Source organism: Hyaena hyaena, unplaced genomic scaffold (assembly GCF_003009895.1).
Source record: "Hyaena hyaena isolate Hyena2069 unplaced genomic scaffold, ASM300989v1 scaffold_1001, whole genome shotgun sequence".
Lineage (NCBI taxonomy): Eukaryota > Metazoa > Chordata > Mammalia > Carnivora > Hyaenidae > Hyaena > Hyaena hyaena.
In genome coordinates, this window is record NW_024081634.1 from 644,372 (window position 1) to 669,754 (window position 25,383).

At 40.1% G+C, this 25,383-nt stretch overlaps 1 long non-coding RNA gene across 1 annotated transcript; it reads right to left on the reverse strand.

Annotated features, from left to right (window-relative positions):
- Positions 1 to 4,839: 4,839 nt before the first annotated feature.
- LOC120223530 lies at positions 4,840 to 23,557 on the reverse strand. The gene is made up of 3 exons (XR_005526324.1): positions 23,452 to 23,557; positions 11,618 to 11,690; positions 4,840 to 5,068 (listed from the first exon to the last, which is right to left on the reverse strand). It is a non-coding gene; the product is annotated as an uncharacterized LOC120223530 (long non-coding RNA).
- Positions 23,558 to 25,383: the final 1,826 nt, after the last annotated feature.

Below are 25,383 nucleotides of genomic sequence, written 5' to 3' on the forward strand. Positions count from 1 at the left end.
AAGCTGGAGGAGCACCTACAGTGAAGTTGAGTGGAGGTCAAAGGGCTTTCTGGGGGTAGAAACATACAGTGAGAACTGAATGAGCAGTAGGAGCCATTAGAAGAAAGGATGGAGGTGAGATGACATGGTAGGACGTATTCTAGGAATAACTTATGCTCAAGCTCAGAAAAACAAAAAGGGGCACCTGGGTGGCTCAGTTGGGTAAGTGTCCAACTCTTGATTTCGGCTCAGGCCATGATCTCACGGTTCATGAGTTCCAGCCCCGAGTCAGGCTCTGTGCTGACTGCACGAGCCTGCTTGGGATTCTCTCTCTCCCTCTCTGCGGACTCTTCTCTCTCAGAATAAACAAACATTTAAAAAGAAAAAAACAAAAGAATTTGGTGCCATTAGTGGAATTAAAAGAATTTAAGAATGGCTGAACGGTGGAGAGCAAGCAAGAGGGACAGCTCAAGACCTAGGTCTGGACTTAGTGTCGAAGAGCTTTGTAACTCCTGCCCTGCTTCATTCTAAGGGCAGTGAAGACCACTGCATGGGACTGGTGAAGGGGATATGGCTGCACGGCAAAGAAGGATTTAGGGGCTGGTAGACAGAAGGTACCTAATAAAATCCCTTTTCCTTAGATACTTCTAAGTATCCTATGCATGGTGGGGGTTGGCCATTAATTGGGTGCGTTGGTTAAGGGAAAGAGGAATTAGCTAGGTTTTGACTTGAACACCTGCGTGGGGGTATACAAAGGCAGAGCAGACCATTTATCATCCTTGGCTAGGAGGCAGATAATGACCAGTTCAGTTTGGAACATTTAAGTTTGACATGTCCAAGTGAGGACTTCTGTACATAGTCAGATACACAGATCTGGAATTCAGAAAAAAGACTGAGCAAGAGAGAAGGACTTCAAATGATAACAGGGCCCATGGCCTGGATAAACTCATCTAGGGGGAGAATGTTGAGTGAGAAGAGATGGGGCCAAGGCAGGGATTTTCATCTTTAAATACCACCATTTAAAGGACCAGAGGAGGAGAAGGCAGCAGAGAATGTCAGGGGCAAAGCTATCTATCAGCAGAGGGGTAACAAGCTGCCTTCCATTTCACAGATGAGGAAACTGGGTCTCACATTTCACAGCTTGTTTAAGGGCTTCCAGCTGGGATGGGGCAGAACTGAGCGTCAACCTCTATCAGGTGCCTGGTTTTCAAATAACTTGTTTCTATTACAGCTTTACCTTGTTATACTGCACTTGGAAGATACTGCATTTTTGTTCATTTGTTTTTGTTTTTTAACAAACTGAAGGTTTGTGGCAACCCCGTATCGAGCAAGTCTGTTGGCACCATTTTTCCAACAGCATGTACTCACTCCATGTCTCTGTGTCACGTTTTGGTTAATTCTTGCAATATCTCAAACTTTCAAATCATTATAGTTGTTATGGTTATCTGGGATCACTGTTTACAACCTGCTGAAAGCTCAGATAATGGTTAGCATTTTTAGCAATAAAGTATTTTAAAATTAAGGCATGCACTTTTTTTTAGACATAATGCTATTGCACACTTAATGAACTACAGTATAGTGCAGACATAACTTGTACGTACACCAGGAAACCAAAAAAATCATTGACTTGCTTTATTATGACGTTAGCTTTATTGTAGTGGTCTGGATCTGACTCTGCAATATCTCCCAGGTATACTCGTGTAGACAGTGTGGTTGTGTAAACAGGTACAACCTCGTCTCTCTAAACTTTTTCTCATTTGGATTTCCCTTCCCAGACACCATTCACAATCCTCCAAAGCCCAGGCAGTTTCCTTTCCCTGGCTCTCTCCGTTGCCTAAATTCTAGTGATGAGAGATTAGGCAACCCAATGGGGGAAAACAAAGGCAGGACTCCTCTGACCTTGAACTAGGCTATGGGCTCATTCTGAACATGGCCTCAATGCTAACTTACACATAGTCTCAGTTCTATAGGTTCCCTATATGCTTCATGGGGAGAACAGGAGCTCACATTATTCAATGTCCTGAGCTAAGATGAAGCGCTATATAAAGTTAATCATTAAACAGCTTATAAGATACTGTTGCAAACATAGGGCAATGAGAAAATTAACAGGTAACTTGGGTTTTCCCAACAGTCTCTCTTACATGAAAGGGCTGACTAAACCTTCCACATGACACCCACCATGGACTAGGTTTTGTTTGTTTTGTTTTAGTAATCACTACCCCCAACATGGTGCTAGAACTCATGACCCCAAGACCAAGAGTCACATGCTCTACTGACGGAGCCAGCCAGGTGCCCCATAACCAGGGCTAGGTTTATTGTCGTTGACAGGATATCAGGGATGAATAAAGGCCCCTGCCTTCTTGGCGTGATGTGGGGTGGGCCTGGACGTTCCCCTGACCACAGTCGTTTCCCCTCCCCCATGCAGATCCACAGAGAAGTTAACAGCATGGGTTTGGAGTCAAACCTCTCCTGTTCCCATCTTCCTAGCTAGTGGACAGGTTGATTCTTGGAATCCGTTTCCTAATTTGTAAAAAGGGGATGACAGTACTCACCTCATCCAGCTATTGTAAGATAACGTCCCACAAAGCACTCAGCAAGCTGTTTAGCACAGAACCGTCAATAATCATTAGCTATTGTCACCACCTTTTTTGTGTTAAGCTTTGCCCATGGGTGGGGTGGGGCAGGAGCCTGGAACTTGTTACCAAGGTTACCTTCTGATGGCCCCGAACTGGAGAGCTGGAGAGCGAAGGTGCAGCGGGGCAGGTGAGGCTGGCGTCAGACTTAACATTTCCAGGAGGCAAAAATGTACCAAGTCATAACTTTCTCCTGACTCATATCTGTTAGGAGATTTCTAAGAAGCAGTGACAAGGCTTCAGAAGATGGGACCCTGGCAGAGAGCAGGTTTCTTGTGACCACGTCCCTCGATATTAAGAAATGAGATCCCTGGGGGCGCCTGGGTGGCTTAGTCGGTTAAGCGTCCGGCTTTCACTCAGGTCATGATCTCGCAGTTCGTGGGTTCGAGCCCCGCGTCGGGCTGTGTTCTGACTGCCAGCTCGGAGCCTGGAGCCTGTTTCAGTCTGTGACTCCCTCTCTCTCTGACCCTCCCCTGCTCATGCTTTCTCTCCCTCTCCTAGAAATAAATAAAAAACATTAAAAAAAAATAAATAAAAAAAAAGAAATGAGATCCCTGAAAAGGTGTGGCGAAGTCCTTCAGTTCTACACACGGTTGGGATTTCTCCCCACACACCGCCTGCTTTCCCGGGGTTGACCTGAGCTCGCACTGAACTAAGGACAACAGCTGAGCACTCCGGGCAGGCCCCCTGCCCCCTCCTGGAATTTACGAAAACCATCTCAGTGCCGGGCTACCTTTGAAAGTAATTAGTTGTGGCTTCTGAGGAACTCGCGGGGGAGGGCAAAGTGTAGCAGCTCGGGGCACCCAGGCGAGGAGTCCCTGAGCGCGCCCCTACCCGCCCCGCCCTTTGCGCGCAGCGGGGCAGCCAGTGCCCCAGGCCCCGAAACCTCTTAAAAAACAAAAAAGGGGGGGGGGTTAAATTTGGGAGAGGAAGAAAGCCAGCCCTGCAGATGCACGGGCTGCAATTTGGGTCTCTTCTCCCTTCTGACGTAATGCCAGTTTCCTGCTTTCGCATTGCAGTGTGCAGTTTGCTGGCTGGGAAGTCCTTAGATCAATCGACTGAAAGCCAAGATAATCACTGCCACTATCTTGCAATTTCTTTTTTTTTCCACGAATACACTTTAACTGGTCCAATAACCCCGCCCCCAAATTCCACGACTTTTGGCTTTTCAGGCGGTATTGTTCTCCCCTCCCCCCAGGAAGGCCGCCTCTACCGAGCACAGCCCAGCACACCAGGAAACGGCGCCCGTTTGCGGCTCAAATGTGGGGCCGGGGCGGGGTCGGCTCAAACGGTCGGCCCCCTTGTCACCCTCCAGCTTTTGTGAGATTCCACATCCCTGCTTTGTTTTAAGTGAAACTACTGCTGCAGCTGCAGCATTTCCTCCCTCTGCAGAAACCGCGGCTGGGAAGTGGGTAAAAAAGCCACCGTGGAACGTGCTCGGACGCTCCCCTAAGTCCAGCACCCCCTCTGGGATGGGACCAGAAGCAACCGCTCGGCCACCTCACGCGCGCGGGACTAAATGCACCTCCGCAGCCTCCACCGCCGACGCCGCCCAACCGAGCCCGGGGAGACTCCCAAGGGCTCTTTAAATACGATCTATAAATACTACGGGCTTTGGGCGCGCGCGTCAGGGCAAAGCCGGCCTCCTATTGGCTGCCGTAATCTTGCTTATTTGCATAGTAGGGTTGCTCAACCGGGCGGCGACCTCGGCCTAGGGTGCCCCTCCTCCTCGGCCCGCGCCCGGGGCCGCGCGGGCGGGCGGGGACGGCGGAGTGGCGGCCGCGCGGCCCCGCGACCTGCGCGGAGCGGCGTCGGAATCCAGAGTGGCTGCGACTAGGGAACCTTTTCGATCTTGAGTCACGCGGCAGTCTTCCAGGATGGCGATTGCTTCCCCGAAGGATCAGTTTTGGGAAGCCAACGGCCGGCCCTTTTAGACTAGATTTTTTTTTTCTTCTCTCCTGTCTACAGAAGGAAGAGGCAGAAAGCGTTAAGGGTTTAACCCGAGCAAACGCTCAGGGTGGCTCGCAGAGGCACCACGTGAGACTTGGACGCGCATCTAGAGTTCTGTCCAATGACTTGCGACTTGGGGTATTCAAAAATGGCTTTTTTGCATGATCACTAGTAAGACCTCGTTAGCTTGAAAACGAAACAAGGAGGTTTCAGAAAATGCAAGATATAGGATTCTTCCTAGTTTAAAAATTAAGGTTTTTTTTTTTTTAATGTGCCCATTAGCTAATATAAAACGGCTATGCGGAAACTTTCCCCACTGCTGTTCTTGCCGAAGAGAATCTCTTGTAGCAATTGAAAATGTGCAGCAACTTGAACCAGCCTGGAGTTGATTCGCTCCGGGACAAGAGGTGGTGACGGCGGAGGTCAGAGAGGGAGGAATAGACCAGGGTTTGAAATCCAGGAAGCGACCCGATGTTCTGGAATGTGGAGAGGCAGAGGATTCTGTCCTGAAAAAGTCACAGATGACACGAGAGAAATATGCAGATATTGTTATATATTAATAATCGCATGTTACAAAATCATTTACCTCTTCAGGATGTAAACTGAGAATAGAGACTGTTTCTGCTGTTTGTCCCCAACATTTTAGGTAATATCTATTATACAGTGAATTCTTTACATTTGAGTGGGCTAAATATGGTGACTTTTAATTTCATCATTTTGTTTAAAAATGTTCTGCCCTTAGAGCGCACGCAGCATATTCTAAAGTTCCAGGCCCTCCTGTAACAATAACCGGGGATGACTACTAGAAGTATATGTTGGGGTCTTACATTTAGTTGGTCCTCAGCAAATATTAGTGGAATGAATCAGACAAATACATTTATTCCGAAGAGATCAAGCATGCGCTATAATCAAAGATCTCATTAAATTATATTTAATAAACGTTCCGCTTTGACATCCTTCTTCACTAAATGGAACTCAGAGCTCAAACGATCATATGTTATTTGAAAACAATACTTAACTACTGTTCGTCGGATGCTACCGAATATGCCGCCCCTAAAAGCTTTTTAAAGATTTTCGGATTTTAACAGAATAGCGCCCCCTGCTGCCAAATGGTTCACGGGCAACGCACCTAAGAAGTAAAACATGGGGTGTGCACATAGTAATGCAGGTCAGTTTATGCTTTAAAATCCTTATTAAAACAAATCATGGACTTGTTTTACAATCAATATTCTCTACATTAGCAGGTAATAATGTAAGAAAAAAGTGTCTTAATTGTCGAAATACTGTTTCCAATAATTTTAGTACTGTGTGGTATGAATCATCAAAGTTAATTTGAATAGTCTACTTGCAATCATTTAACATCAGCCTTTCTCTTCTCAACTTGTTTCCATTGTTTTTTTTTTATGTTTATTTACTTGAGAGAGAGAGAGAGAGAGACAGTGTGAGCAAGGAAGGAGCAGAGAGAGAGAGGGAAATATAGAATCTGAAGCAGGCTCCAGGCTCTGAGCTATCCTCACAGAGTCCAACGCGAGGCTCAAACTGGTCAACCAGGAGTTCATGACCTGAACTGAGCCAAAGTCTGCTGCTCAACCGACTAAGCCACCCAGATTCCCCTGATTCCATCCATCTTAATTAGTGTTTTTAATTTCGCAGGCCAGGTATAAATGCATTTATAATAACTGCCTTCTTGGTAATCATCTCTTCAATATAAAGACTGTCATTTTATTGTAAAATCTATATATTTATTCAATTTATGTATTTCCCCTTTCCCTTAAGTTTTTTAAGGTACTTTTTATTTTTGCTATTTCATTTATTGGTTTCCTTATTAATATTCAAATATGGAAAAAGATATTTTAAAAGTCTCAAGTAACTGTGTAAGTTGAAAATGGCACATCTCGGCTGCCACTTCTGTTGGCTCTAATTTTTCAGAGCTGCTCATCTTGAGGAAAGAACTACAGTCAGGGGTTAGCTGCTGGTACAGCTTTGAGTCACTGGGCGGTAAGAGGAGAGCTGGTAAACCACAAATGAAGAGATGAGGGAGGTGTCTGTCTTCTGCTGTAAATGCTAATATGGGCATTTCTGCTGCCTTCTTCACAATAAGCACTTTACCACCCTTTATAGAAACATACAGATAATGATCACAGATTATTCTGTGGTTCTCAATTCTCTCTCAGTTGCAGAGGCAAAAATGGAAAATAGAGTTTATTATTATGCTGAAAAATGTATTTAGAAAAAGCTCAAGTACTCTCCAGAGCTGGAGAGAGACTCTGTCCTTGTATAAGCCCGAGGCAAATAATCCAGGGCTCTTAAGAAGTGCCTAGTGCTTTGGCTGCTCTGTGACTTGGGCTCCCTCCTCCCAGTTAATGGTGCAGGAACCTATTTTTTTTTCACATGGAAGGCCCTATGGTCACCACACCTCAAGCCAGTTCTAAAGGTTAAAATCAAATGCTGGATGTTGGTGCCATGACAATATGGCTAGCAATATGTTTGTACCCCATTTATATATAATAAATACACCCCATTTATTTAGTGGTAGGTACATACTGTCTTCTCCATAAAAGTTCACATTTCTATCATGCACATTTCCCAAGCCTTGGGAAAGATGTCAAGGCTTAAGGACAGATTGGATACTGGACAAAAGATTTATGAACTGGCTCAGCTTAGGTCAGCACATCCCTGAGATTCTGGGGTGATTAATAAATTGATTTGCAATATAGTGTAATGCTGGCTTCTCTGGTCATGGACTGAGGGATGGTCTCTAAATTGTATCACCAGTGCCCTTGCTTGCTGACAGGGAGATTATATGACGCATATGACATGAATATGGGAGTGTGTGTGCTACTATTTGTTCTGTAAACACAAATTTATGACAAAATCCAGTTGATTTTTATTTTTTATAGTTACTCCTCCCAAACTATACTTCCTCATTCAGACACAACTTCCTGTAAATAATTTTGTTCTGTATATCAGATGGCCTAAAGAGTATTATTAGAATTATTATTTAATGAGAATTTAGTATATACTAAGGATCACACCAAGGTTCTTGTAATCCTTATTTTAAAAGGGTGGTACTGGGGGCCCCTGGGTTGCTCAGTCGAAAGCGTCCTTTGGCTCAGGTCATGATCGCACAGTTTGCTTCGTGGATTCAGGCCCCGGGTCAGGCTTTGTGCTGACAGCTAGCTCAAGAGCCTGGAGGCCGCTTCGGATTCTGTGTCTCCCTCTCTCTCTGACCCTCCCCTGCTCACCCTGTCTCTGTCTCTCAGAAATAAATAAAAATTAAAAAAAAATTAAAAGGGTGGTACCGTTGCTATTTGCATTTTATAAGTGAGGTAACTGGTCTTTAGGGAGGTAATATATCTTGCTCAGAGTTAGTGTCAGAGCTTAGCTTCAAACTGAAGTCTGTTTATTCTGGGTCAAACCCTCAGAGAATATTGAAAATATATAAAATTAAAAATAAAAGCCAGAGACTTAATACTAATCACTTTTTATATGATAGAGTGGTACTTCCAAATTATGCCAAAAACGTTAGTTCCATATGATGTATATGAATGACATAAAGGAAAAAGAGGGACACCTGGGTAGCTCTGTTGGGTAAGCATCTTACCCTTGATTTTGGCTCAGGTCATGATCTCACAGTTTGAGTTTGAGCCCCACAATAAGGCTCTGTGCTGTCAGCAGAGTCTGCTTGGGATTCTCTCTCTCCATCCCTCTCTCTGTCCTTCCCCTGCAACCATGCTCTCTCTATCTCAAAATAAATACTACATTAAAAAATTAAAAATTTTAAATGTGTATTTATTTTTTAGAAAAAGAGCATGAGCAGGGGAGGGGCACAGAGAGAGGGAGACGCAGAATCCAAAGCAGGCTCTAGGCTCTGAGCTGTCAGCACAGAGGCTGTTGTGGGACAGGAATGCATGATCATGACTTGAGCGGAAGCTGGATGCTTAACCGACTGAGCCACCCATCAAAATAAATAATAAACATTTTAAAACACACCTACATGCACACACATGTACACACACACGAAGATAAAAGAAAGGTTCGTGACCCAATGACTTTTGGAAGGAATGACTTGAATGGATATCTTTTTAATTGTATAACTGTACAGTGTTAGTGGGAGCCATTCATATTGTCATTGTGGATTTGTATAGTTATTACAACAATTTTCCAGGAGATGGCAAAAATGTGTCTTGAGCAGGGGAATTTTCTGTTTTGCACAATGGTGGCATTTGGATTAGGGCTCATTAGGGCTAGAGGTGGGAATAGTCTGAAATCACTAATGCCTGGATACTGTCCACTATATGTATTGCCAACCTCCTCACTTTCTAGTGTGAGTCAATAGATTATTTGTATCAGATAGATTTTTAAAAAGGGTGGGCTAATTACTTTTAGGGCTTTAAATGCCTAACACTCTTACTTATTACACCTAAAGAATATATTTGGAAAGCTGAAAGATTTTCTTGCTAGTAAGAGGCTTTGCAAATGTGTTATAAGAACAATGGAATAATGACATATAAAATTATTTTTGAAATGAGCTAAGAACAGGTAGTTGGTTCAAGTAAAAATAGTTGAAATTTGTAATGAATGTGCTAATACATATGCATAAAATACATTAGTTTAAACTACTTGAAGGGAGAGGCAGTTTTTGTTTTCGCATCCTTGCCAAATACCTGGACCATAGTGGGCTTTCATGTATTTATTAATTACATGTTTATTGAGTACTTTCTTTGTGCCAGGAACGGTCCTGTCCTGGATGCTAGAGATAAGAGTGGAAAGGTAGATTCTGGTCCTCAGGGAGTTTATATTTTGTGGGAGAGAAATGCACAGAAAGTGGAGGGGGGAAGTGAAACCATGAAGTGGGTCTTCACAGTGAAAAAGTTGTAGGGCCAATAGATCAAAGTTTTCAGTGAGGCCAAAGAATTTTTGAAATGAAGTATAAGTAAAGCCACTGCAGGGGATCATTTTTTGGGAGGTGGTGTAATGACTGGTAACAATGAGGTGAAGTTACCACCTTAGAACTGAGAGGATTAAGTAGAAGACAATAAAGGATCATTGGAGAGGAAGTCTGGTTTCTGAACAGGTTTGATGTGGAATGGGACGGCACGGGGACATTGCAGTCCTTGAGAATGGTGGCAAGAGAGAAGAGGAAGACAATGAATCTCCCATGAAGATCATAGACGACAGCATCAGGAGGAATAGGCACTGGCTCGACTGGATGGAATAACTTCGTAAAAGCCAGAGTTTTTGAGGGACGAAGGAAGAGAAATGACTTGAAAATGGCATTTATATAAATTCAGGTCAAAGGTAAAAGAAGGTAAGAGAACAGGGGGGTAGATGCATTCCCAGGAGCAGCCACATTTCATTTAGGCCAAGACTGTGATGGAAACGTGTATTTGTTGAATGAGTAAATATTGGATCTTCATATCGACAGCATTATTTTGAATCATTTTAAATTTAGCCTTTTAACGGGGCACCTGGGTGGCTTAGTCGGTTAAGCGTCCGACTTTCACTTAGGTCATGATCTCACGGTTCGTGGGTTCGAGCCCCGCGTCGGGCTCTGTGCTGACTGCCAGCTCAGAGCCTGGAGCCTGTTTCAGAGTCTGTGACTCCCTCTCTCTCTGACCCTCCCCTGCTCACGCTGTCTCTCTCTCTCTCTCCTAGAAATAAATAAAACATTTAAAAAAAAAAAAGAATTTAAATTTAGCCTTTTAAGTTTAGAGGAATGCATTCCGATTCCCCTTCTTCATATTTTCATTTGTGTTTCAATATACTCCTAAGGATAAAAGATGGAATAGAAGATAGATTTCTGAATTTAAAGGTGTGTGTTGAGAGGGCAACTATCATTTGTTATTTCATGCACTTCAGTATTTTAAAGTTTATTATGAATACACACTCCTTTTATAATAATATGAACATGAAGACAAAGTATGTGTCTTTACCATAAACATCTGAAAATCAAGGTGTCAACAATGAAAATGGATATCTTGAACAACATCCCTTCCATTCTTAGGCTCAGATAATTTCAGAAAATAAAAAGTAATCAATACGTTTATTTTTAAGATTGTTCTGCCATCTCCATTTCCCTGTCCAAACAGGAATTGGGGTTGGATTTTCTCCAAACAACTGAGTCGTTGCTCCCTTTCTCTCTGCAGAACAAGGAGCTCTAAAGACTTTTCATATCATATCCAGGCTCCAGTGAATGTTTACCCATGTTAAGGAAGGGTATAGAGGGGTTCTGAGGTGAAAAAAAGAGTTCTCTTTGTTTCCTGTCTTCCAAGTAATTGACTCACTTGTGTACAGTGCCAAATGAACTCTACTGAATCTTTTCTCTTTTGTTTTGTTTTTCCAGCATTATTGAAATACAATTGGCAAATAAAAATTGTACATATTTAAGATGTACAGTGTGATATTTTGATACATATATATGTATATATAAATATGTTGTGAAATGATCACTACATTAAGGTGAGTTAACATATCCATTACCTCATATAGTTGTCATTTGTGTGTGTATGTGCTGAGAACAATAAAGATCTACTGTCCTAGCAACTTTCAAGTATTTTTAACTAAGTCAGCATGCTATACAATAGATCTCCAGAACTTAATCTTATAAAAAATCTTAGATAAAAACAGAACTGTCATATGACCTAGTAATTCCACTTCTGGGTATGTATCTGAATAAAATGGTATATAAGTCACCAGTTAGGTTGGCCTGCCATAACAGCATACCTTGGACTGGGTGGCTTCAACAACAGGGATTTATTTTCTCAGAGTTCTGGAGGCTAGAAGTCCGTGATCAGGGCAGGAAGACTGTCGGGCTCTAAAAGATTTTTTCCTAGCTTGCAGAGGGCTGCCGCTGCCATCTTGCTGCGTGCTCACATAACCTTTTTTTTTTTGGTGCATGCTTCTGGTTGGGGCAGTGAGGAAGGAGAGGAGGAAATGGGGGAGAGAGCTTTCTTCTTCTTATAAATACTAATCCTATCAGATTAGGGTCTCACCCTTATGACTTCATTTATCTCTAATTACTCCTCAAAGACCCCATCTCCAAATATCCTCACCTGGGGGGTTATAGCTTCAAGATATGAACAGTTTAATCGATAGCAGTTGGAATCTCCTTCCTTCCTTTTCTTCCTATTAAAAAAAAAGTTAAGAATTTATTTTCTGATATTTCCTTTAAAAAGTTTTTTGGAAATCATTTTAAACTTAAAAAATGTTGCAAATAGAAGATAAGGAATTCCTATGTATGCTTCACCTGGCTTCCCCTAATGTTAATAATTCATATAACCATCGCATAATCATCAAAACTAGGAAACTACCATTACTATAATACTATCAACTAAACTTACTCAATCTGCACCAGTTCTTCCCCTAAAGTCTTTTCTTAAATTCCAGGATCCCATATCAAATTTAGTTGTCTATATAAATCTGTGGCAATTCTTCATTCTTTCCTTGTCTTTAATGACCTTGACACTGCTGATAAACACTAGTCAGTTATTTTGAAGAATGTCTTATTTTGAGTTTGTTTCATATTTTCTCAAGATTAGATTGAGAGTCTGCATTTTCCTCATGAATACTCCAGAAGTTATCTTGTATCTTTCTCTGTGTATCATTTCATGGGACACATAATATCAATATGTCTTCTAACTGATAATCTTACCCTTGATCACTTGGTTAAGGTGGGTTTCCTGGATTTCTCCAGGAAATATTACTAGTTTTACCTTTGTAGATAAATATCTTGGAGGAAATAATTCTCTGACTCTTGATTGTTCAGTGATACCTTAAAACAGAAGTAGGGAAGGGGGGAAACTTTCTGCCCACAATATCATATGTACTTTCACTATGTGAGACATACAGAATGTGAGACAGAGTAATATGAAGTTATTATTTTTTATCTATCAATTGATCTATCTATTTATCTATCTATCTATCCATCCATCCATCTATTTATTTTTAAAGTAAGCTTTTTGCCCAATGTGGGGATTAAACTCAACAACCCTGAGATCAAGAGTCGCATGCTCTACTGATTGAGCCAGCCAGGCACCCCTATTATTCCTGTTTTAAAGTGAAAACTATACCTTTTTTAATTTAAGTGATTTGGCCAAGGTTATAGAACTAAGCCTGTGTTTGCTCACTTTGAATAACTATCGGATTTTCAAAAGAACTTATAATCACACAATTTGTGACAAGAGAATCCAAAATTCAAATTTATTTAATGACAGAACATAAATTGTTTCACTGGTTTTCAAGTGCCTGCAATGTGCTAGAATTTATACAGTCTTTAAAAGGAAATGATAGCTCAATCTGAAGTACTAATTTAAAACCATGGCCCATTTCCAAAACATTTAAGAAACCAAGTGCTTAATTAAATCTTCAAATTATTTAAATGCTTTTTAATAATTGTGTTGTGGTTTAGGCAAAAACGGTAGAGAAATTCCCATTGAAAATGTTGTGTCATGATTTTTGGACGCAATCAAAGATCATTTACTACAGATAAGTAATGAAAAAGTGAATAACTATAATGATGACAGTAATTTTTGAACTATTTAGGTTAAGAATTTGACAATTAAATCATTGTGAATACTTTCTGAATGGATGTTAAATTTGAGTGAAGGTGGAAAATGGCATGTTATCTAAATTATATTTTTACTGGCAGATAATTGTGTAACATTTCCCCAAATGGTTAAAGATCAGAGGGTGCCCCTCCTACATCAAGCTTCCTGCCTTGTCCTTCGTGCCTGGGGCACAGTGCCAGAGGACTACCCACCACCTCTCAGGACTCCTGACCTCCTCAGAGCAAGCCTGGCCAAATGGGGCCCTCCTTTGTCCTCCTTAACTGCCCTCGCTCCTCCTCCCATCCACCCCCAGCCCAGAATCTTCAGTCCCATCCACCCCCAGCCCAGAATCTTCAGTACCAGACACGGAAACAGAAGTGTGGTTTTACAGTCCTCGTAGCTGCTGCACTCCTTGCAATGTTGTTGTAGAGGGTGGAGTGGCCAGATACCAGAATGGTCCCCCCACACTCCTGGCATCTCAGGCCTCAGGAGGTTTGGGGGTGAGGGTGAGCAGGTTACCATGGCTTCATATGAAGAAGCTTTTAAGTGTCCTATAGTCCCATTTTCTATTTTTGCATTTGTTGCCTATGTTTTTGGTATCATATAAAAAAAAATCATTGTTACCTTCAATGTGCTGAAGACTTTCTTCTATCTTTTCTAAGAATTCTGTTGCTTTAAATCTTACATTTAGGCCTTTAATCCATTTTGAGTTCATTTTTCAATATGATGTAAGGCAAGGGTCCAACTTCGTTCTTTTGCATATGGATATCCAGTTTCACCAGCACCATTTGTTAAAGAAACTGTCCTTTCCTCATTGTGTAGTTTGGCATCTTGCCAAAAATCATTTGTTCATGTACAAAAGAATGATTATTATGTAAAGTAAAAAGTGAAAAAGCAACTTCTATTTTTAGAAAGATGGCTTTGACATACTTTTCTCTATTTTCCCACTATACACAACAAAAGTCCTTGGATATTATATATAAAACAAACATAAGAAGGATCTGAAAGGTAGAGATAAGAAGGCAGGGGCCTTACTAGGGTTCCCAAGGAACAACATAGTGGTAAATATTCTGTTTTGTTTTTTTTTTTTTTTTTTAAATTTTTGTTCTTTGGTTTTGGTTTTGGTTTTGTTTTCACTTCACATATGTTAGACTTGGAATTGAAAACACTGGCAACTCAGAAACATTGAACATCAACAAAAACTCAAACAACAAAAGAGCTTTGACAAAAGCCTGTTTTCTCTAGCCAAAGGCTCAGGACGGGGACAGCCTAGCAAGACAAATTTTTAGACAATAACCACTCTAAGGTAGGCAAACACTACTTTACTCATGCCTGCAAAGGCTTTCTAAACTCACAATGCTATGACTTTTATCCCTGCTTGTTGGTCATAAGGTACCGTCCTTACCCCTTGCAGTATTGACGGATACTGGAATTCAACTCCCTTCTGGAAGCAAAGGGGCTCCCCTACCCCTTTCCACTGAGTTGGTGTCAAGAAGATCTATTACAGAGTCAGGATTTTCAGCATCACTGAGCAATAAGACCACAAGCTATGATGCGATTGGATATCAGTTGGGGGGTTGGAACTCTCACCCACGCTCAGAAATAACAGAGGGACTACCATTGTTGAAAATAAAACATATCAAAATTTGTAGGGAACAGCTAAAGCAGAGCTGAGGGGGAACCTTATAGAACTAAACGTATACATTAGAAAAAGAGAAAAAAATCAAGTTAATAATTTCAGTCCTCACCTCAAGAGTTTATAAAAAGAAGAGCAAAACAGCCAATGCAAGCAGAAGGAAAGAAATAATAAAAAGAGGAAATCCATGAAATTGAAAACAGAGAGAGAGAGAGAGAGAGAGAGGAGAGAGAGAAATCAATGCAAAGGTCAATGGAATTGATAAACCTCCAGCTAAGACTGAGAAAGAGAAAAGAGAAAAGATGCAAATTACCAATATCAGGAATAAAATAGGGAATATAATTACAGACCCTGAAGACGGTACAAGGAAATAATACAAACAACGCTACGGATATAAATTTGATAACTTAGAAGAAATGGACCAATTTCTCAAAATACACAAATATACAACTCACCTAAAATGAAACAACTTGAATAGCTCTAAAATTTTAAGAAAATTGCAATCATAATTGAAAAACTCCCAACAAGGAAATGTCCAGGTCAGATAGTTTCCTTGGAGAATTCTATCAAGTGTTTAAAAAGGAAAAATTAACACAAGTTATACACTTCTTACAAAATACCTCCCAATTCATTTTATGAAGCTAGTATGAACTTAAAACCAAAACTAGACAAAGTGACACACACAAAATGAAAACTACACCAATGTCCCTCATGAGTATAAAAGTAAAATCCTTAAAATATTAGCCAATAGAATTCAGCAATATATAAAAGCAATTATATACTATGACCAGAGTTTATTCCAGGGAAGTCAGGCTGGTTCAATATTGAAAAGTCAATCAATACGATTCATAGTTTTAACATGTTAAAAAATAAAATCATATCATTATATCAATCAGTGCAGAAAAGGGTTTTGTAAAATTTAAAACCCATTCATGACACACACAATTTTATTACAAACAGCTACACAAAGCCTACAGCTAACATTATACTGAATAGTGGAAGACTGGATGCTTTCTGGCCCCCCACGGTGGGGAAAAAGACAAAGATATCTAGTGTTACCACTCTTACCCAACATAGTGTTAGAAGGCACAGCGCAATAAGGCAAGAAGAGGAAATAAAAGGCATAGAGATTGGACAAGATGAAATAAAACTATGCCTATTAGTAGATGACATGACTACCTACATAGAAATCCTAAGGAATCTACAAAACAATTCCTAGAAATAATAAACTAATTTAGCAAAGTCACAGGATATAAGAGAAACATATAAAAATTGCTAGTATATAAAAATACAATTGATGTTTTAATGTTGATCTTATATCCTACATGATGCTTATGAAAGAAATCAAGGATCCAAATGGAGAGACGTACTGTGATTCTGGATTGGAAGATTTAACATAGTGAAGATATTAATTGTCCATAAATTAATATATAGACTTAAAACAATTCATATAAAAATCCTACATGAATTCTTGAAGATTCGTACAAAATTATTCTAAAATGTATATGGAAAGGCAAAAGAATAATAGGATCTGAAACAGTTTTGGAAAAGAAGAATAAAGTGGGAAAAATAAGTCTACCTTATTTTGAAACTTATTATATACCTAAAGTAATCAAGACTCTGTGAAGGAATAGAAACATAGAACACATGAAAAAGTAAAAGAATGGAAAAAGAAAACTAGAAATTGCCTCACTGATTTTTGAGAAAGATGAAAAAGTAATTAGGATTAAGGAAAAAGTTTTCTCAACAAATGGTGCTGGACAATTGGACATCCACAGGCAAAAAATGAGCCTTGATAAATCTCACACCTTATCCATAAATTAACTCAAAATGGACCACAAAGTAACTGTAAAACTATAAAACTTTTCAGGAAAAAATAGAACATCTTTGTGATCAAAGGGCTCTTAGCTCTTAACTCTTTGCTTGGCAATAGACTTGAAACCAAAAGTAAAATTTATAAAAAGAAAAATTATAAAGTGGACCTCATTAAATTTAAAAACTTTAGCTCTGCAGAAGACCTTGTTAAAAGAGTGAAAAGACAAGTTGCAGGGGTGAGACAATATTTGCAAAACGCATGTTTAAAAAAAGGATTAGTATTTAGAATATATAGAGAACACTTAAAGAGCAAACACTCCAAAAAAAGACAGGAAGAGAGATATCCAGATATATCCAGAGGGTATACAAATGATAAATAAGCACATTAAAAAATGGTCCACATTTTTTTCATTATGGAAATGCAAATTAAAATCACAATGATATTTAATTACACACCTATCAGAAAGACTGAAATAAAAACACAGCCATGCCAAATACTTGAGAAAATGCTAAGTAACTTGGTCACTCATACTCTGTTGATGGAGATGTAAAATGGCATAGTTACTCTGGAAAACAATATGGCAGTGTTCTAAAAAAACAATCATGCAATGACAATATGACCCCCATATTGTAGTTGTGGGCATTTGTCCCAGAGAAGCAAGAAGTTATGTTCACACAGAAGCCTGTAGACAAATGTTTATAGTAGTTTTATTTGCAATAGTCCAAAATTGGAAAATATTTAAAGATGTTTTTCCACAGGTGAATGGTTGAACAAACTGTGGTACTGCCATACCATAGACTACTACTCAGAAATGAAAAGCAATAAACTATTAATACATGCAAATCCAGAGAATTACATGAATGAAACAAAGCCAAACCTGACGGTTACTTATCATTGGATTCCATTTATATGAAATTTTTGAAATGACAAAATTTTTTTTTTTTTTACAAATAGTTTATTGTCAAATTAGTTTCTACATAACACTCAGTGCTCATCCCCAAAGTGCCCTCCTCCATGCCCATCCCCCCCCTCCCCCCCCCCCCCTCAGTCCTCAGTTTTTGTCAGCATTCAAGAGTCTCTCATGGTTTGCCTCTCTCCCTTTCCCCCACCATTTCCGCCCTTCTTCTCCCCCTTGTTCCTCCATCAAGTTCCTCCTAATCCTCCTATACGTGCAAACATATGATATTTGTCCTTCTCTGCCTGACTTATTTCGCTCAGCATAACACCCTCAAGGTCCATCCATGTTGCTACACATGGCCAGATTTCATTGTTTCTCATTGCCATGTAGTATTCCATGGTATAGGCAAACCACATCTTCTTGATCCATTCATCTGTTGATGGACACTTAGGCTCTTTCCATGTTTTAGCTATTGTGGAGAGTGCTGCTATGAACATTGGGGTACATGTGCTCCTATGCCTCAGCATGAAATGACAAAATTATAGAAATGGAGAAAAGATTAGTATTTACCAATGGTTAAGGGGCATATGGGGGTGTGAGAGAAATAGGTGTGGCTATAAAGGACAGCTTGAGGGATCCTTGGGGAAATGGAAATAATCTGTATCTCCATTGAATCAATATTGTGGTTGTATATTGTACAGTGTTTTTGTGAGATGTTACCAGTGGGGAAAACAAGGTGAAGAGTATATGACATCTCTGTATTATTTGTTGCAAATGCATGTGAGTCTGTACATATCTCAAAATAAAAAGTATAATTTAAAAAAGTGAAATCAACTCCTTTGAGCCCCAATCTCTTCCCCCAATTCAACCACTTAAACATTTTGGTAAGCTTTGTTCCAAATGGTGTGTTAGGACAAAATTCAGATTTTAGATAAGTATTCCATGGCCTTTTGTAAAGACCATGCAATACATATTGGTCTGAAATGCTCACCTTTTTCATTTAGTAATATATTCCAGACCTATATTTCTAGGTCATTGGGTCTCCCTCTCTCTTTTTTTATAACCATAGTGTGGTCCATTATAAGGATGGAGAATTCTATTTTCACTATTGATGGACTTTTAAGTTTGTTATGGGTTGAATAGCTGTCCTCCCCTAACCAAAAGATATGCAGAAATCCTAACGACCAGTACCTCAGAAATTGACCTTATTTAGAAATAAGGTCTTTACAGAGATAATCAAGTTAAAATGGTGTTATTGGGCTAGGTCCTAATCCAACATCACTAGTGTCCTTATAAATAGAGGAAAATTTGGATTCAGAGACAGACATGTATAGAAAGAAGATGATATGAAGACAATGGGAGAATGCCATGTGAAGATGGAGAATTGGAACTCTGGCCAAGGGATGCCAATGATTGGCAGAAAACCACCAGAACTTAGGAAGAATCAAAGAAGGATTCCCTTACACGTTTCAGAGGAAAGCATGGTCTTGCTCAAGCCTTGATATCAGCCTTCTAGCTTCCAGAACTATGAGATAGTATATTTCTGTTCAAGGCATTTAATGTGTGGTGCTTTGTTATACCAGCTGTAGGAAACTAATACAATGCTGTTCCCTATTTTTTCCATTATAAACTGTAATGAACATTGTTATACACATTCTTGTTATTATTTCTGTAGAATGGATACCATTTATGAATCATAATATATGTATATAATACATATTCATAATTTGTGAATCATAATATATGTGTATAATACATATTCGTATGTGTATTAGTATTCTTGGGCTGACATAACAGACATATCAGAGACTGGATAGCTTAAACAATAGAATTCTAATTTTCACAGTTCTGGAGCCTGGGAATTCCAAAATCAAGGTGCCATCAGATTCAGTTTCTGCTGAGAATTCTCCAGGTCTACAGAGCGCTGCCTTCTTGTGTCGTCACATGGCTGAGAGAGAAGCAGGGAGCTCTCTGGTGTCTCTTCTTATAAGGACATTAATTCTATCAAATTAGGGCACTACATTCACAACCTCATCTAATCTTAAGTATCTCCCAAAGGTTCTATCTCTAAATATCATCACACTGGGGGTTAGGGCTTCAACATGCAAATTTTGGAGGAATATGATTTAATCCATATAATTCTGCTTCTGGTCCCCCCAAATTTATGTCTTTATTTTATGCAAAATACAGCAATTCTGTCCAGTTACCCCAAGTCTTAACTCATTCCAGCATCCACTCTAAAGTCTAAGGTCCAAAGTCATTTAAGTATAATTTAAAATCCCTCTCTAGCTGTAAAACTGTGAAATCAGACAAATTATGTACTTCCAAAATACAATGGTGGGAGAGGCATAAAATAGATATTCCCATTTCAAAGAGAAATAGAATAGAAGAGGTAAGGCATGCCAACAAGTCAAAGGCCTAGCATGGGAAATTCCCTAAAATTTGAATCTCTTTTGCTGAATTCCCACCTTCCATACCCACAGGGGCAGGATCCTACCTTTCAGACCCATTGACATGGTATTCCCACCCCCAAAGCTCTGCTGGGCAAGGCTGGCTCTCAAGGCTCCAGGGAGCCCTGATCCTATGACTCTGCAGGGTAGGTCACCCCCCCCCCCCGCCCCCCCAGACATCAGGGAGAATCCACCTGGCTTCTTGTAACCAAAGTGGTGGACTCACCCTTTGGAAGAGAGGAGGCAGCTCTGATGATTGTTGAATTGCCTTTGGGGTCATTCTACCCTTTTCTTAAAGACCAGACCTGTGAACATTGTTTGTTTTTGTTTTTTCCTTAACATTTATTTGTTTATTTTGAGACAGAGAGTGAGAGTGAGAGTGTAGAGGAAAGGGGCACACACACACACACACACACACAGAGAGAGAGAGAGAGACAGAGAGAGACAGAGAGAGAGGAGAGAATCCTAAGCAGGCTCCACACTGTCAGCCTAGAGCCCGATGTGAGGGGGCTCAATCCAAGGAACCATGAGATCACAGCCTGAGCTGACATCAAGAGTCTGTTGCTCAACCAACTAAGCCACCCAGGGGGCCTGACCAGTGCACATTGTTAGCTGAATAGCTCTATGGTCTGGTACTATAGGATCTAGGAGTTCTGACAGCCTTTCTTCATTCTGTCTTTTTTTTTTTTCTCCCTGTCTCTATTAGTACCTACTGCCACTGTTTCTGCCAGTAAAATCCCATTTCTATTCCTGGTTTCTGCTGAGATGGCTGATTAAATCCATGAGTCACACCTATGGTCTTTTCATCTAATGGTTGTTCAGCCACACCCTTATATTCTGTTCAGAACTGTTTTTTGTTTTTGTTTTTGTTTTTGCAATATGTATAGATTGAATTTTCTAAAGCCAGGTTCCTGTTTGCTCAATACTCTCTTTTTTAATTTGTCTCCTTCTTTTTGCATTTTACTTTAAGCAATCAGGGAAATCAAGCTGCTCCTTCAACACTTTGTTTAGAAATCACCTTGGCTAAATATCCAGTTTCACTGTTTATAACTTCTTTCTCCTACAGAACATAAAACATGATTCAGCCCCATTTTTGCCCCATTTTAATCAGGGTCTCCTTTCCTGATGTTTCCAATAAGCTGTTCCTCATTCCATCTGAGACCCTACCAGAATGGCCTTTAACATCCATATTTCTTTTTTTTTTTTAATGTTTTTTATTTATTTCTAGGAGAGAGAGAGAGAGACAGCGTGAGCAGGGAAGGGTCAGAGAGAGAGGGAGTCACAGACTGAAACAGGCTCCAGGCTCTGAGCCGGCAGTCAGCACAGAGCCCGACGCGGGGCTCGAACCCAGGAACCGCGAGATCATGACCTGAGCGAAAGTCAGACACTTAACCGACTAAGCCACCCAGGCGCCCCCATCCATATTTCTATCAACATTCTGTTCACTGTTATTTATGTATTCTCTAGGAGATGGAAGCTTTCTCTCCCACTCTCCTCTTTTCTTTCTGAGCTATCATCAGAATTCCCTTTAGCGGTGCCTGAGTGGCTCTATCAGTGAAGCATATGATTCTTGATTTTGGCTCAGGTCATGATCTCATGGTTGTGAGATTCTCTCTCCTTTTCCCTCTGCTCCTCCTCTGCTTACGCTCTCTCTCTCTCAAAAGAAAAAAAAAAGGATTGCCTTTACTGTTCATATTTTTAGCATATACTTCAAAACTTTTCTAGCTTCTACCTATTATGTAGTTCTAAAACTGCTTCCAAATTTTTAGGTGTTATAGTAGCATCCCACTTCTTGGTACCAAAATCTGGATTGGTCACCTTGGGCTACCATAACAAAATACCATAGAATGGGAGACTTAAGCCAGCCATAGAAACCCAACTCTCACAGTCCTGGAGGCTGGGAAATCTAAAGTCAAGGTGGCAGCCAATTTAGTTCCTGGGGAGGGCCCTCTTCCTGTTTTGCATATGGCTGCCTTCTTGCTATGTCATTACATGGTAGAGAGAGATGCAGCAAACTTTCTTGTATCTCTTCTTGAAGAACACTAATCCTAGCAGATGCAGGTCCCACCTTCACAACCTCATCTGACACTAATTACCTCTTAAAAGTTCTGTCTCCAAATATCATCATCACACTGGGGGTTAGGGCTTCAACATGTGAATTTTGGCGGCAGACAATTCAGCCATAGCAGTATGTATATAATATATGATAAGATTCCCAAGTACCCCATTGACACTATTTTAATGGGTGAAACCAGAAGAAATTTCATCTTTTTGGGGATTGGGGCTGTAATCGCAGGTTCTGTAGGAAGCCACTTCCTTCTATAGCTATTATGGTATCACCTGGATGTTTTAATCTCAATTATGTGTGAATGGGGTGTTATTGTTTATCTGTAACATTGGCATCTTAGAGAATAGCCACACCTTTGTAGTACTCAGCCCTTGGACAACTTCTCCTAGCTGGGTCTGCTATACTCTTACTCTTGGTGCTTCACAAGCACTCCCTCCTCACTCTTCCCTATTCTCACACACATGTCAAAACTTGTTTTCTGAACTATAGTAGCAATGATTTACACAATTTTAATGATTTAACCAAATGTGCCTTTTCTTTCACAAGATTGGTTTTTTTGGTCTGAAATTTTAAGTGTTAATAAACAGAAAAAAGAAGGGTTTGGAAAAATGGAGGATCAGCCCAAGTACACTTAAAAATGAGATATATAGTTGGGGTACCAGGGTGGTTCAATCAGTTAAATGTTCAACTCCTTTTTATTAAAAATTTTTAATGTTTATTTACTTTTGAGAGAGACAGAGTACAAATGGGGATGAGCAGAGAGAGGGAGACACAGAATCCAAAGCAGGCTGAAGGCTCTAAGCTGTCAGCACAGAGCCCAACGTGGGACTCAAACCCATGGACCAGGAGATCATGACCTGATCTGAAGTCTGACATTTAACCAACCGAGCCATCCAGGTGCCCCAAACATCCAACTCTTGATTTTGGATCAGGTCATGATTTCATAGTTTGTGGGATAGACCCACGCTCATGGTTTGTGGGATCGATCTGTCAGCATGGAGGCTGCTTGGGATTCTCTCTCTCTTTCTCTCTCTGCCCCTCCCCAGTCTGCATGCATGCTCTCTCTCAAAATAAATACATAAACTTGAAAAAATAGATATACAGAACCTCTAGTCCTGTGCAGGCCTGATTAGCATGGTATTTCCTACCTCCCTCTATTTCTGAACCTTGAGGCCGTATGTAATACAATGTGCTTATGGTGATTGTCCTGTGTTCAGGCTTCTGTCCCTGAACACAGGACAGCTCCTCGCTGTCCCTGTTCCGCAAAAGAACGAAAAGCAGCAGGAGGAGGATAGTTCAACATGGAGAAGGCGAGTGGACAAGTGGCTGAGAAACTCTCCTATTTCTCAGCTCATGCTAACTCTTTATTCTCCTGTTCCTCTTTGGAAATGTCGTAGGCAACACATGTGGCTTGCATATGGAGAAAATTCTTGGAGGAGAAGTTACAAAAAGATACTGAAGTCCAAACTCACCTTCAAAGAAGGCCTCACATGTTTCCTTTCCTCCCGCTGCAAACCTTCTCTTCTAAGGGTCTCTCATCTGCTTTTCTTTCCTTTCCTTGTCTTAAGGTTTTTTCATTTGCTGCTGACAACATAAACTATAAATTTAGTAAGGGTTTGGTTGAACTTTTGCATAAAACTGAAGCACAGCTGTTTCTTTTCTCTCATACTTTTTCCCCCTCATCCCCATCATTTTTTCCTTTAGGTTTGGACACTTAATGTTTTTTAAAAAACAGCCAAATATCAATATTTTATAACCAGAATTGGTTTTGGAAAACATCAGTTGTATTTTTCTTCATGAGCACTGATATACCTGAATGTTCTAGAACTCTAGCTACTTACTGTTAAATATGAAGAAAAATGATTGTTGGGCTGTTTTGAATGGGAGTGTCACTGTGGCAGGTTTTTTTTTTCTTCTTCTTCCACACACCTCAGGAAGGAAAATACAGAAACACCCTTTAGACTACTCTCCTGAGAAGTACTCTTTAGGCTCAGAATAACCCCAAACAAGCAAAACCTTTGTTTAGTAGAGAGTGGGTCTGGAGGAGAAGAGGATGTTAAAAAAGACACAGAACACTGGACTCTTCTCAGAAAGAAAGCCTGGGCTTTTAGTGTCTTCAAAAGCTGTTTACTAAGGGAAAGGATGGTAGAAAATGTACTTACTACAGGGGTTGTTTGAATCTCTAAGTCTGACTGCAGTTTCTGAGGCGAATGGCTTGTGCAAATAAAACTAAAATTACCTCACATCTCTGTGTGCAATATTTTTCCTTCCTTTTCTGCCTGTGGTTGGCACTCCACTTTGGGATGAGTTTGTAAGTAAAGCACTAGTTGTATAGAAAGTAAATACTTCCCGAATGGACCAGGGCTTTTATAGTCCCAGGTTCACCAGTTCACAATAAATCTTTATTTGTTGAAGCAACATACATTTTTGATATTTTGATACTTGTTTTTTTTTTGGAAAGACACATTCCCATGGAATACAGGACTTTATTCACCATGGCATTTTTGTATTTACAACTATCTTTTACAAATTTTCTAACTTCTTGCCTTGTCATGATTTCAAATTCGGTCTGTCTAAAACCAAATTTATCAGCTTTTTCTGGTTCCTCACCAAATTTCTTCATTTACTGAAGAAAAATATCAAGTGCTTTCTTTCTTCTAGGCACTGGGCCAGGTGCTAGGACTATATTGGTGAATGACTTGATAAGTCTTAGCTCTGATGGAGCTTACATTCTGACAGGAGAGATCAGAGAGTAGGCAATAATTATCTTAATGACTATGTAATTACAATTGAGACGCATGCTATAAATGAGATGCACAGGTGCCATGGGCGAGTTCAACTGGGGGAATTTGTCCAAATCTGGGGAGTCAGAAAAACTTCAATAAGGAAGGAATGTCTGAGCTGAGCTTTCAAAATGACTAGATGCTCTCTAATGGAGATACTACGGATGTGTCCAGGAGTCAATGACTTGAATTGTGAGGAAGTATGCTGCGTTAAAGAAACTTTAAAAAAAAAAAGGCAGAAAATCTAGGGTTTCTGGAAGAGAGAATGAAGGGAGAGTAGTGACATAAAATTTAGTCTAGTGTGGTAGATTTAGAGCATGAAGGTCTTTGAGCCTTATGGAAGATTTTAAATTGTATTCTAAGAGTAATAGAAAGCATAGGAAGATTTGGAGCCGGAGAACAATATAACATCAGATTAGTTAAAAAAATAAAATAAAATAGGGGCACCTGGCTGGCTTAGTTGGTAGAGCATCTGACTCTTGCTCTCAGGGTCATGAATTCAAACTCCATGTCAGGTGTAGGAATTACTTAAAATAAAAGAATTGCCTGCTCTAAGGAGAAAGGAAGTGAACTTTGAGTTAGAATTTTTGTTCATCTAGCACACTATCCCTTTCCCTCCAC